This window comes from Helianthus annuus, chromosome 15 (genome assembly GCF_002127325.2).
Source record: "Helianthus annuus cultivar XRQ/B chromosome 15, HanXRQr2.0-SUNRISE, whole genome shotgun sequence".
In the NCBI taxonomy this organism is placed as follows: Eukaryota; Viridiplantae; Streptophyta; class Magnoliopsida; order Asterales; family Asteraceae; genus Helianthus; species Helianthus annuus.
The window spans coordinates 17,761,548-17,776,978 of record NC_035447.2 but is presented as its reverse complement, the minus strand read 5'-3'; positions in this window follow the sequence as shown (position 1 = coordinate 17,776,978).

Here is a 15,431-nt window from a genome sequence, read left to right as displayed (position 1 = left end):
TTTCTTGTTTGATGAGATCTAGATGATTGTTATTTTTTTATTGTAATGGGTTTAGTTGTTTGATAATTGTTTTTTTTTTATTTAAGTTTAAATAGTTAGATTGTGATAAATTTTAGTTTATTTTACTTCTTGTACGAGCCAAGTCTTATAGTTATAATTTTGTTGATGTTATGTCTAAATTAACGATGACTCCTAAATAGTTAGGATATGGATATTTTTTGTATGTAAAGCTAGCTTTATTGAATAATTCTTATGTTTAAAACATCTTTTATGTATGTTATAATATATTCTGATGGATCCCTGTTTTACTTTGCTTGCAAGTGTTTATGGTTAAAACCAACGGTGGTGAATTCAACCAAATGTTTAAAATATGTTGCCTGCAACCCATGATACATGTTAGAGGTGCAGATTCAAAATTCTTGGTGAACCGAAACCGGCTTGCAACCCATATGGAGAGACACTGGTTTAAGCATGATAGAAATCGTAGGGTTTGGAACTGGTTCGAGCCTAATGGAAATGAACTTGCTCATTAACAACCTTTAATGGTGTTTCCCGCCGCAACGCGCGAGCACCCCACTGGTACAAAATAATAGTACTCACAAAATGCATATATATTTTATAAGACATTCTAAGTTGATCAGTTATACTTTAACCTCACAAACTCAACCGGTGTAAGGGTTCTTGTCATAGGGTATCTATTATTTAACGCATTTATCAAATCCTACAATATGCTTGGTTATTTACTGCAATAAAATCGCAAAATAAATTAAGATTTAGTTTACCAAAACCAACTATTTAAGTTAGCTTGATAAACACTAATAGAGAAAGGATTTTGTCTGTTGTACTATTTTTTTTTTTTTTGTCCAAATTTATTTCTTACAATTCAACCTTGAATTTTCATTAAAATCATGTCTATAGTAAATTTAATGGAATTAGAGATTAGGAACAAATCAATTAAGAAAATATAACACTTATACAGACATTTATAACTATCTTACACTTCAAAGTCGGTGGTTTTTCCACCTACATCTCTCTAAATTACAACTTTACTCTCTTGTCTTTTTAATCCATCATAATTCATATAACCTTTAAACTTTTGAAAATTGCAAATTTACATCTCACCAACTACTCAAAAGGCTACCGAGCTCGTGCGTTTCCTCCGCCGTATCCGGATCATGACGCCACAGCCACGAACCTCCGCCTTCCAGACGATCTCTCACCGAACAGTTCTTGACCAACTCGAGCCGAAAAAGACAAGGAAAAAGCTCTTTTAAGGGGGTCTCCACAATCCACGGATCTAACCAAAAAAGAATACCGCTGCCCGAAACCACTTCACCTCTGAAAAAGCTCCGAATAGGTTTGTTATCAACAATCGGTTTGTTCAAAGTCTTGCATATGTTTACCCAAACACCCCTGACGGATTTATTGCACGGAATAAAAGCCCACCCCAACCTTCCCGAATGAATGGCTTTGATAACACTAACCCAAAGGTTCCCAGCATCGATTTTAAATCTCCAACCCCCACTTACTAATTAGAGCCACATTAGCGATCATCAATTTGCAAAGCCCCAAACCACCAGCTTTTTTAGGTAAAGCGACCCTGTCCCACGCTACCCAATGAGTCTTCCTAACCTCGATAGAGCCTCCCCAAAGGAACTTTTTAACCATGCTCTCCAAGTCTTTGACCACCTTCACTGGCGCTTTATACAAGGACATAAAATATGCAGGAAGACTTTCGAGAACCGAACGAATTAAAGTAACTCTCCCACCGATAGATAACATAGAAGCCTTCCAAAGAGCAAGCCTTTTCTAGAAAATATCGTACACTGGTCTCCAATTGTTGATACGATTCATGTTAGCGCCTACTGTCAAGCCCAAATATTTAAACGGGATAGAATCAGCCTTACATCCAATCCAACTCGCCATCTCCTCAACCTCCTCCCTATTGATTCCAATGCCAAAAATGCTAGACTTGCTAAGATTAATTTTGAGACCCGAACATGCATGGAAACACCGCAGTGTCACACCCCCAAAATCCACCTGCGGATAACACCCGCTTCGGGGGCGTGACTGACCAGGATCCAGCCACCAATCATACTGAATAAATTAAGTTGATAACAAAAGTAATACTTACTATTCATAAGCTTAGCAAATATTAAGTTCAGGGTTTAAAGTTTTAAGTTCAAAACAGTAATAAGTAGCGGAAGCATAAGTAAGGTAGTTTAAAACAAAGTTCATGATTCAAAAATAAGGTAACACCCAACACAAGGGTGAACAGACACTACACGTTCCCAAGCTGCAAGCTCCTTCGTCACTGGTTACCTGCAAAGCATGCAGTAAGGGGTCAACAATAATGCTGAGTGAGTCCACTAGTTGTCCAGTTTTAATTACCAAAAACTTTGTTTCACCGGTTAGTTTATCCGTTTATACATGCCCTGGGGAGCTACCCCAAAAGTTAGCGACTAAACTGTTTTTCCAATACCGAACACTAGGTAACCGTTGCGTATCCGCAGGATGCCCCGATGTCAATGTTCTATCATCATTGACGGATTTCTGAGTACATTAGTTCACGACCGTCCCAAACCAGGGCACGGTGTGAGGCTGGTAAACACCTAAATAGCGCTATCAACTAATAACCCGCTCGCCTAACCCGGCGACTAATCGGTATTTGTAGTAGGGACTTGAGTGATAGAGTTTCGTTTAGTGCCGTTAGTTGCAATCCGTATAAACAGTAATTAACCAAAAGGTTTCCCAATACCCGGGAAGGAAAAGTAAGTTTTGTTCCCAATAACTAGGGAAGGTATGTAAATGGTATCCCCTTTTACCAGGGGATAGAGTTGTTAGTCTCGTGTCCCAAACCACCGGGACGCATGCTTTTAAGTTGTGAACTCACCTTGGGTTGCTCGGTAGGTTTAGGTTACTTGTCAATCACGTTGGTCACCACGTCCTAACATGGTTACCGGTATAGGTCAGGTTCGGTATACAAGCATTCACGTAAAAACACATACGGGCACGTAACATACATACAGGTAAACAGTCATGGGGTTATTGGGCCGGCCTAAACAATTAACACGGTCTAACAGAACACAGCAACACATAGTCTATATAACAGATAGCCCAAGTTAACACAAAATGGCCCAATAACCAAAATGGACAGCCCACTCGCAACCAGCTGGTCTCGAGTCGCAACCGGGTGGTTGCGGCTTGTCACGTTATGGTTGCGAGTCGTAACCGTGGTCTCGAGTCATCATGCTGTGGTTGCGAGTCGCAACCGACGTAGTCTCGAGTCGCAATCACGTGGTTTCGACTTGTCATGCTTTGGTTGCGAGTCGCAACGGTGTGGTTTCGAGTCGGAATGCTGTGGTTGCGAGTCGTAATGCCGTCGTTGCGAGTCGTAATCTGTCACTTTCATGTACTCGTGATGATGCAGATATGACAGTCCAAATTGTACACATAAGATCAGACCCAGATTAGGAAACTACCAATAATATTTCACTAACACTTTTCCTAATCTGCCCATTGGTAAATATAGATCAAACTTTGCCATTTTTGAAATATTCAACCCACATTCAACAAGTTCATCCTATCTTCATACATTTCTAGGGTTTACATGTTCAACATAACCACACATTAATGAATCGAAATCACATATTTACAACAAGATCATGATGCACAACAAGAAAACATACATTTTATGATCTTGAACATAGTTTTGGTTGGCATAATCATTCCTAAATCACTATACTTTAGCCATCTTTAAACATGTTATATGAGGGTTTTCACATATGACCAAACTTCACAAATCCTCCTAAAAATCATGCAAAATACTACTAATCAAGCATTTCTAGTTCATTCAACCCACATAAATCTTGTACACAAAAGATAACACAAAGGTAGTACTAACCGGTTATGAAAGGAGGAGCCGAAAACAAAGAAAAGAGAACCGAGAAGATGGTATGTCCGAGTGATAGTCTTGACCGAGTTTCTTGTCCGGGATCTTTGCTTGAACCGAGAAGAGAAGGTGAGAATGGTTTGTTGTTTGAGGGTTTTCTTAGTTGAGAGAGAATAAGAAGTGTATGTGTTTGTGTGTAGTGCCAAATGAAAGGAATGAGGGAAAGGTTGGATATATACAAGGGGTGGTTTTCGGGTTGGGCTTGGGGTTTCGGCCCAAGCCGGTTACGGCTCAACGGCCCACTCGAGACCGAGTGGCCCACTCGCAACCGCCCGGTTGCGAGTCATGGTCTCGGGTCGTGGTTTCGGCTCTTATATATATATATATAATACATACATACATCACATATCATGCACAAAGGTCACGTTTTCATTTAATAATATTTATACACACAAAATATTACAAGGTGATCGTTCGGAAAAACCTCGAGTGTCACATTATCCCCAAGTTTTAAGAACTTTCGTCCCGAAAGTTGAAGCAGCCACTGCCAAGCTAGCGTGTTTCAACGGGGTGTCACATCATCCCCCCGTTAGTTTGGAATTTCGTCCCGAAATTCGGTTGTAGCTTCAGTGCTGGGGTTTTCGTTTGGGAATAACTGGGGATACTTGGACTTCATCTGGTCCTCCCGCTCCCAGGTAAACTCTGGGCCGCGCCGTGAGTTCCAACGAACTCGTACAAGGGGTATCTGGCTACGTTTGAGGGTTTTGATCTCTCGATCCGTGATCTCAATCGGTTCCTCAGTAAAGTGTAGCTGTTCATCTATAGTCAGTTCCTTAAAAGGAATTACAAGTGTTTCATCCGACAAACACTTCTTCAGGTTAGATACGTGAAAAACGTTGTGCACTGCACTCAGCTCTGCAGGCAGGTTTAATCTATAAGCAACCTTACCGATTTTCTCGGTAATTTCGAATGGTCCAACATACCGTGGATTCAGCTTGCCCCGTTTACCGAAACGGACCACACCCTTCCAGGGTGAGACTTTAAGTAGAACCCGGTCCCCGACCTGGAATTCTAATGGTCTCTTACGCTTGTCAGCGTAGCTTTTCTGACGGTCACGAGCTGCCGCCATGCGTTGCCTGATCTGGGAAATCTTTTCTGTTGTGTCTACCACAAGTTCTGGGCCTGTGAGTTGACTGTCACCTATTTCCGCCCAGCAAAGAGGTGATCGGCATTTACGACCGTACAATGCCTCAAAAGGTGCCGCCTGAATACTAGTGTGATAGCTGTTGTTGTAGGAGAATTCCACCAGCGGTAGATGCTTTTCCCAGTTCTTGCCAAAATCGATCACACATGCTCTAAGCATGTCTTCCAGGGTTTGGATGGTGCGTTCAGACTGCCCATCCGTTTGCGGGTGATAAGCGGTGCTCATGTCCAAACGTGAGCCAAAGGATTTGTGCATAGCTTGCCACAACTCGGAAGTAAAACGAGCGTCTCGGTCGGAAATAATAGAAGTTGGCACCCCGTGCCTGGAGACTACTTCCTTTAAATAGATTTCTGCTAAGGTAGAAAACTTGTCTGTTTCCTTAATGGCCAGAAAGTGTGCAGACTTAGTCAAACGATCTACTATCACCCAAATAGTATCATTCCCGCGTTGAGATCTAGGCAGCCCTGTAACAAAATCCATGGAAATCTGTTCCCATTTCCATTTCGGGATTTCGGGTTGCTGTAGTAGGCCTGCTGGTTTCTGATACTCGATCTTGACTCTTGCGCAGGTCAAACATTTGCCAACGTAGGCTGCTATGTGGGCTTTCATGCCAGGCCACCAGTAGGTGGTTTTCAAGTCGTGGTACATCTTATCTGCACCAGGATGTACTGAATAACGGGACTTATGGGCTTCGTCCATCACAAGCTCTCGTAGATCTCCGTAAAGTGGGACCCAAATGCGCCCTGCCACATAGTAGGCACCGTCTTCTTTCTGTTCTAGTTGCTGTCTCGATCCTCGCAGGGACTCAGCCCTGATGTTTTCTGGTTTCAGAGCTTCAATCTGAGCATTTCGAATCTGGGTAGGGAGACTAGACTGAATAGTAAGTTGTAATGCTCGCACGCGCTTTGGTATAGTGTCCTTTCGGCTGAGGGCGTCTGCCACAACATTGGCCTTGCCCGGATGGTACTTGATGGCGCATTCGTAATCATTCAGAAGTTCAACCCATCGACGTTGACGCATGTTTAATTCCTTCTGCTTGAAGATATGCTCGAGACTCCTGTGATCGGTGTAGATGGTGCACTTGGTACCGTACAGGTAATGTCTCCATATCTTAAGCGCAAATATCACTGCTCCCAGTTCTAAGTCGTGTGTAGTGTAATTCCTTTCGTGCGTCTTAAGTTGTCGAGAGGCGTAAGCAATAACTTTCTCGCGTTGCATCAACACGCAACCGAGCCCATGAATAGACGCATCGCAGTAAACCACAAAGTCGTCAGTGCCTTCAGGTAACGAGAGAATAGGAGCACTGCAGAGGTTATCCTTAAGCCTCTGAAAAGCAGATTCCTGTGCTTCATTCCACTTGTAGGTGACGCCTTTCTGAGTGAGTGTAGTGAGGGGTTGTGCAATCTTTGAGAATCCCTGAATAAATCTGCGGTAGTAACCTGCCAATCCCAAGAATTGGCGAACTTCAGTCGGAGTCTTAGGGGTAGGCCAATTCTTTATAGAGTCGATCTTAGCTGGGTCGACGTGGATTCCATCCTTGTTAACCACGTGTCCAAGGAAATGGACTTCTCGAAGCCAGAAGTCGCATTTTGAGAACTTGGCATACAGTTGCTCATTGCGAAGGAGTTCGAGGATAAGGCGTAGGTGCTGTTCATGCTCTTCCTGACTTTTCGAGTAGATCAAGATGTCGTCTATAAACACAATCACGAACTTGTCGAGGTAGGGTTTGCATACCCGGTTCATGAGATCCATGAACACTGCAGGGGCGTTGGTCATTCCGAAGGGCATAACGAGGAATTCATAATGACCATAACGAGTTCTGAATGCAGTCTTGGAAATATCTTCATTACGGACCCTTAACTGATGGTAGCCTGATCGCAGGTCAATTTTAGAATAGTAGCTTGATCCTTGCAGTTGATCAAACAAATCGTCGATTCGCGGGAGAGGGTAACGATTCTTGATGGTAACCTTGTTCAGCTCACGATAGTCTATACACATTCGGAACGTGCCATCCTTCTTCTTAACAAAGAGTACCGGTGCTCCCCAGGGTGATGAACTAGGACGGATAAATCCTTTATCCAATAGTTCCTGTAGTTGTGCCGAGAGTTCCTTCAATTCTGCGGGGGCTAATCGATAAGGTGCACGAGCTATAGGCGCTGCTCCGGGAGCTAGCTCGATTTGGAATTCGACCTGACGATGGGGAGGGAGTCCAGGTAATTCCTCAGGAAATACCTCGGGGTAGTCACGTACTACTGGAAAGTCTTCAATCCTCTTTTCCTTTTCCTGCGTGTTGGTAACAAGTGCTAAGATAGCGGTGTGCCCTTTTCGTAAACACTTCTGGGCCTTCAAGAACGAGATAATGCCGGAGACTTCTCCACCTTTGCCACCTTGTACAATGAGGGGTTTGCCAGAACGGCGAGGAATACGAACTGCTTTCTCTTGACAGAGGATCTCTGCTCGATGCTTGGATAACCAATCCATACCAATAACGACGTCGAAGCTTCCAAGAGTAACAGGGAAAAGGTCGATACTAAATGTCTGACCAGACAACTCTAGTTTGCAGCCTTTGACAACATGTGAGGCCTCGATGTTTCTACCATTAGCTAACTCGACGATATGAGGAGAACTTAGTAACGAAAGCGGACGCTTAAGCTTCTTACTAATACGTAGGGATACATAACTAGCATCGGCACCGGAATCAAATAACACAGAAACATAACGATCATCGAGTAGGAACTTACCCGCCACGACATTGGGGTCATTCCTTGCTTCTCCAGCTCCAATCACAAAAGCTCTTCCTCTAGCACCATTCCCAGCATTGTTGTTCTGATTGTTGTTCCCAGCTCCCTGATTGTTGTTGCGATTCTGATTCAGTTCAGGGCAATCCTTCTTAAAGTGTCCCTCAGCTCCACACTTAAAACATGCCCGGTTGTTTCCCTGCTGCTGTTGCTGTTGGGGTTGCTGCTGGTTCTGTCTAGCTGGGAACTGACTTCTACAATCCTTGGCCTCATGCCCCATTTTGTTACATCGCTGACACTGGCCCTTCACACACTGCCCGCTGTGATGTCGATTGCACTTGTTGCACTTGGGGTGGTTTCCACGATAGCCACCCTGTTGTTGAGCGCCCTTGTTGTTTTCAGTTTTCCTTTGCTGTGCTGGGGCCTGAGTGGGGTTAGCATCCTTGCTTTGACTTCCTTCCCACTTACGCTTGCTGTCACTAGAAGTTCCGACAGTAGCACTGATCCTTTTGGGCAACCTGCCCTCCTCTACAGCCTGATCAGTAAGTTTGTGAGCAAGTCGAACAATCGGCTGAATGGTAGTGTGGTTGGCTGAAGTGACATGGCTTCGAATCTCTGGAGCCAACCCTTTGATATACAGCTCGATCCTTCGGTACATTGGTCGTGACATATTCGGGCAGAGAGCAGCATAGTCGTTGGACAGCTTGGTGTAAGTTTCAATCTCTGACCCAACCATCTTGAGTTCATAGTACTCGTTCTCAAGCTTGTGGATGTCATCCCGATGACAGTATTCATCCTTAATCATATCCTTGAAATCCTCCCATGCAGTAGCATTTGCAGTTTCCAATCCAAACATCTGAATCTGCGCCTTCCACCAAGAAAGCGCGTTTCCTTCGAGCGTAACAGTAGCAAATTTCACCCAATTTGCAGGGGGACACTCGCAAACAGCAAAAACAGCTTCAATTTTCTCAATCCAATGCAGAAGACCTATGGCACCCTCAGTGCCGTTGAAAGGGAGAGGCTTGCAATCCATGAAAGTTTTGAAAGTACACACGGGTGGTTGCGCAGGTGCATGCTGACCTGTTCGTGAGAAGCGAAGCGTATAGGTTTAGAGGCGAAAAGTCGATGTGGCGGTAGGATCTAAACATCCTAAAACAACGAGCTTACCTATAGGGCGAGCTGCAAAAGCCGCAGCCACTGTGTTGAGCAGGTTAGTGAACTGAGCCTGCGTCATGTTAATGTTTCCTCTTCCACGTCCACTCATTGTCTTCATAACCAGAAAACACAATATGAGTGTGATGTCGTAGTGTAGCGAGAATGAGATAGAAGAGAGAGGTGTATCTATCTAGTTTAGGCACACTAGTACGTATATCATAACAGGAACATAAAGCAAACAAGTAAACACTGGTCCGAGCTATGAGGTCAAATGTGTCGAGCCTTGCACTTGGAGTGTAGTGTCGTTACGAGTCACGGGTTATAGTCTGGTTTTCTCCAAAAAGATTTTTCCCCTTTTTAAAACCAAGTTCACTATAACCAATGGCTCTGATACCAATCTGTCACACCCCCAAAATCCACCTGCGGATAACACCCGCTTCGGGGGCGTGACTGACCAGGATCCAGCCACCAATCATACTGAATAAATTAAGTTGATAACAAAAGTAATACTTACTATTCATAAGCTTAGCAAATATTAAGTTCAGGGTTTAAAGTTTTAAGTTCAAAACAGTAATAAGTAGCGGAAGCATAAGTAAGGTAGTTTAAAACAAAGTTCATGATTCAAAAATAAGGTAACACCCAACACAAGGGTGAACAGACACTACACGTTCCCAAGCTGCAAGCTCCTTCGTCACTGGTTACCTGCAAAGCATGCAGTAAGGGGTCAACAATAATGCTGAGTGAGTCCACTAGTTGTCCAGTTTTAATTACCAAAAACTTTGTTTCACCGGTTAATTTATCCGTTTATACATGCCCTGGGGAGCTACCCCAAAAGTTAGCGACTAAACTGTTTTTCCAATACCGAACACTAGGTAACCGTTGCGTATCCGCAGGATGCCCCGATGTCAATGTTCTATCATCATTGACGGATTTCTGAGTACATTAGTTCACGACCGTCCCAAACCAGGGCACGGTGTGAGGCTGGTAAACACCTAAATAGCGCTATCAACTAATAACCCGCTCGCCTAACCCGGCGACTAATCGGTATTTGTAGTAGGGACTTGAGTGATAGAGTTTCGTTTAGTGCCGTTAGTTGCAATCCGTATAAACAGTAATTAACCAAAAGGTTTCCCAATACCCGGGAAGGAAAAGTAAGTTTTGTTCCCAATAACTAGGGAAGGTATGTAAATGGTATCCCCTTTTACCAGGGGATAGAGTTGTTAGTCTCGTGTCCCAAACCACCGGGACGCATGCTTTTAAGTTGTGAACTCACCTTGGGTTGCTCGGTAGGTTTAGGTTACTTGTCAATCACGTTGGTCACCACGTCCTAACATGGTTACCGGTATAGGTCAGGTTCGGTATACAAGCATTCACGTAAAAACACATACGGGCACGTAACATACATACAGGTAAACAGTCATGGGGTTATTGGGCCGGCCTAAACAATTAACACGGTCTAACAGAACACAGCAACACATAGTCTATATAACAGATAGCCCAAGTTAACACAAAATGGCCCAATAACCAAAATGGACAGCCCACTCGCAACCAGCTGGTCTCGAGTCGCAACCGGGTGGTTGCGGCTTGTCACGTTATGGTTGCGAGTCGTAACCGTGGTCTCGAGTCATCATGCTGTGGTTGCGAGTCGCAACCGACGTAGTCTCGAGTCGCAATCACGTGGTTTCGACTTGTCATGCTTTGGTTGCGAGTCGCAACGGTGTGGTTTCGAGTCGGAATGCTGTGGTTGCGAGTCGTAATGCCGTCGTTGCGAGTCGTAATCTGTCACTTTCATGTACTCGTGATGATGCAGATATGACAGTCCAAATTGTACACATAAGATCAGACCCAGATTAGGAAACTACCAATAATATTTCACTAACACTTTTCCTAATCTGCCCATTGGTAAATATAGATCAAACTTTGCCATTTTTGAAATATTCAACCCACATTCAACAAGTTCATCCTATCTTCATACATTTCTAGGGTTTACATGTTCAACATAACCACACATTAATGAATCGAAATCACATATTTACAACAAGATCATGATGCACAACAAGAAAACATACATTTTATGATCTTGAACATAGTTTTGGTTGGCATAATCATTCCTAAATCACTATACTTTAGCCATCTTTAAACATGTTATATGAGGGTTTTCACATATGACCAAACTTCACAAATCCTCCTAAAAATCATGCAAAATACTACTAATCAAGCATTTCTAGTTCATTCAACCCACATAAATCTTGTACACAAAAGATAACACAAAGGTAGTACTAACCGGTTATGAAAGGAGGAGCCGAAAACAAAGAAAAGAGAACCGAGAAGATGGTATGTCCGAGTGATAGTCTTGACCGAGTTTCTTGTCCGGGATCTTTGCTTGAACCGAGAAGAGAAGGTGAGAATGGTTTGTTGTTTGAGGGTTTTCTTAGTTGAGAGAGAATAAGAAGTGTATGTGTTTGTGTGTAGTGCCAAATGAAAGGAATGAGGGAAAGGTTGGATATATACAAGGGGTGGTTTTCGGGTTGGGCTTGGGGTTTCGGCCCAAGCCGGTTACGGCTCAACGGCCCACTCGAGACCGAGTGGCCCACTCGCAACCGCCCGGTTGCGAGTCATGGTCTCGGGTCGTGGTTTCGGCTCTTATATATATATATATAATACATACATACATCACATATCATGCACAAAGGTCACGTTTTCATTTAATAATATTTATACACACAAAATATTACAAGGTGATCGTTCGGAAAAACCTCGAGTGTCACACGCAGGATCCTAATAACATTCACCATATTATCTTTATTCCACTCCCCCATAATCACTGCGTCGTCAGCATAAAATAAGTGCGAGACACTAATATCCTCATCAGAAAGCTTAATACCCTGAAAAGCCCCGACCTCACGATCCCTATTGAACAAACACGAGAGCGCCTCCATAACCACCACAAAAAGGAAAGGAGATATGGGGTCCCCTTGCCTCATACCTTTACTACATCCAAACTCGAATGTAAGTGAACCGTTGACCAAAACTGACGCCCTAGCCGATGATAAAATTCCATGGATCCAACCCCGCCACTTCGACCCAAACCCCATTTGCTCAAAAATATCCAAAACAAAGCCCCAATTAACGTTGTCATACGCCTTTTCGAAATCAACTTTGAGAAAGAAAACCTTCTTATTGTTTTTTCTGGACCAAGACATTAACTCGTTGATGACGAGAGGCCCATCAAGAATATATCTACCTTTAAGAAAAGCGGACTGGGTATTAGAAATAACCTCATCCTTTAATCCCAACGGGTCTCTAGTCTTTGTAATAAGAGTAATAAACGCCGATCCGCACCCAGCGCTTAAATTACCGAACTCGAAAAACGACGCCATGATATTATAGAAATCATCCTTAAAAAGATCCCAAAAATGCGTGAACAATCTGAAATTGAAACCGTCAGGTCCAGGGGCCCGGTCTCTACCGCATTCGAACACCGCCGCCTTAATCTCCTCTCTGGAAAACCTAACCTCAAGATTAGCAGCCGCTGAAGAAGAAATCTGATCTAACCGAGAGCAAACAAGCCGAGGCCGATAATTACACTCTTCCACAAACTTCTCTCTGAAAAACCTAAAGACCTCTTTTTTCACAAGAGAAGGTTTAGAAACCCACCGACCATTAACTTCAAGACCATGAATAGTGTTGCTTGCAATCCTATTATTAATCATGGCATGAAAAAATTTTGAATTCTCATCTCCATCCTTTGCCCATTTGACACGAGATCTTTGCCTTAGATCCATAACTTTGGCTTCTTCCGCCTCACGAATAATCTTTTTGTTCTCGGAGAAAATCCACTCCTCTTCCTCCAATAAATCTCTAGACTCTAAGGCAACTTCTAAAGCCTCGTTCTCTTCCTTCGCGGCTTCTACCTCTTCTCCTTCTCTACGAACCATTTCCTCCTTCCATTCTCTCAATCGGTCCCTAATAAGGCCCAGTTTTTTAATAAAGGCAGCATCCGGAGAATTGTTTATCGAGATAAACTCAGTCGCGGCCTTAGTCACCACCTCATCGAAACCTTGTTTGCCAAACCAGGAATTAAAGACACGAAACGGACGCGGCCCAAAATTCTTAGAATGACACTCCAAAATGATAGGATTATGATCCGACCAAAGCCTTGGGAGAGCCCGACAACACGCCACCGGCCAAGAGATGAAGAAGTTCACATTAACTAGGAACCGGTCTAGCTTGCTTAATTTATTGCCATTATCCGAACAAAACGTAAAAACCCGGCTTCTCATGCTATACTCAATTAAACCCGTATCAAAAATAAATTCATTAAAATTGCTGGCGCAAGTTTGTTTGAAGGAGCAATTTCTCCTCTCCTCTCTAAACCGAACCGCATTAAAATCGCCCGCAACCACCCAAAAACCTTCACTACCTTCGATGATCAATTTCAGCTCCTCCCACAAAGATTTTTTAGCCGACACCCCTTGCGGGGCATAAACATTCAAAATATTGACAGTAGAGTCGCAACCTACAAAAGACCCTTTAATATGCAAATAGTGCCTATTCTTAGAGCCCCCTGTCTGCCGGAAAACTTTATCATCCCAGGCACAAATTAATCCCCCAGACAACCCCACCGCCTTAACAAAGTCCAATCCGAAATTGTTATTACCCCAAAATTTAGCAAACTCCAGACGAGACACGCTCGCAACCTTAGATTCTTGGAGAGACACGAAAGAAATACCATGTTCAGAAATCATACCTTTCACCCATCTAGCTTTGTTCGAACCCCCGATTCCCCTGATGTTAAGAGACAGCAAATTCATGATGTAACCCCATTAATACCTTTGAATATCTCGTTCCTGATCAGATCGAGTGGCTAGAAATGTCGACACCAATCCTCGAGCCAAGAATAACCGTTTCTGCAATCTCCTTCTCAACCTCCAAAGAACCGTCCCTAACTTCTCCTTCCTGACCGACACCTCCTACCACCTCCCCTGCTGATTGACCCTCCACCATCGGGGAATTGAAATCGGTGTTGGCAGTATCGCCTCCAGTAGAAACCGGGTTGTTTAAATCAAAGAAAAAATCTTCAAAACCCTTATCTGATCGGTCACCAACACTGAGGTCAGTTCTAAATTGCCCACCAGCTGTACAACTCTCGTTCATGGCGGATCTTGAGCGTTTCCTGGGCCTCAGATCATCTTTGTCCTTGACAGGCCCAACATGGGCTTTTGTCTTGCCACTAGGAGAAACCATCCTAATTTTATTGGGCCTTGACTTATTTGCTTTGCCAACTTTAAAACTGAACACGTTATCGGAGCCCACTTCCCCACCCAAAACAGCGCTGGGACCTACCTGAGGTAAAAAAGAAGAAACCTGACCCACATTCCCAGGTGGCAAGACAGCGCCACTTTTGGATCCTAAAACGCCGCAATCCTTCTCTCTCTGCATGAAATCATTCAACTGACCAGAAGAGTTTTTATTACCTCTCTCCTATCAAGATCTACATCGAAACCCTGCCTGGGCTCTTCGACTTCCAGGACGTCACTACCGATGATCACCGGGGTACCATCAGCCGGAACACTCCTGAAACTACCCAGTTCCGACGAGACCCCCACCTATTCCTCCTCGTCTTCTAGGAATTCCGGGACCCACTGATCGTTGTCTTCCACCACCCAAACCTTGTACCTCTTGTCCTGCCAGCTAAGAGTGATGGCTCCATTAATTCTATTACCGGTGTCAACCAAAATCCCCAGCCTATCGTACGTAAGATCTCCGTCCGAATCAAGGAACTGTGATGGCTAAATCACCTTTCCATATCTATTACCAATAGCATCGAACACTCCTCTCGAAACCAAATGCGGGGGAACACCGAGGATACTAATCCATGCTACACGTTCATAAGGTAAGGGCTGGCCAATCCACGGATTCAGAGACGATAGCCAACTTTTCCAGACATCCTTGTCTTCAATCAAATTTGTGACTGAATCCCCATCCTTGAAAGAAATAAGCACCGATAGATCACCGAGATACTGGAGAGAAGCATCCTCAAATCCAGCTGCCGATAAAGATGATTTAAGAATTCTCAGTTCGTTGAAACCAAGAGCTCTACCAACCGCTGCTCTTCCTGTAAGGTTAGATAGAGAGAAAGCGGAAGGGTCGATAACCACCACGTCTTCATCACATGCCGAATGAGACTTGTTAGTTAAAATGTCTAAAAACGAGACCCCCTTCTTCACAGAATTAGACCAGTTAACCCTAGGCTTCCCCACCTGTTCTTTGTACTGCCCACCAATTGCCAACTTGACACCTCCACCAAGCACTTTGGAAGATTTGGCCTCCCCGTTTTCTCTAGCAAACAGAGCCACGTTAATCATCAACTTATTGCCACCAAGTTTCACGTTTGACAGGCTACGCTTAAGATCCTCCACGTCTCTAACCCCTTGGAAAC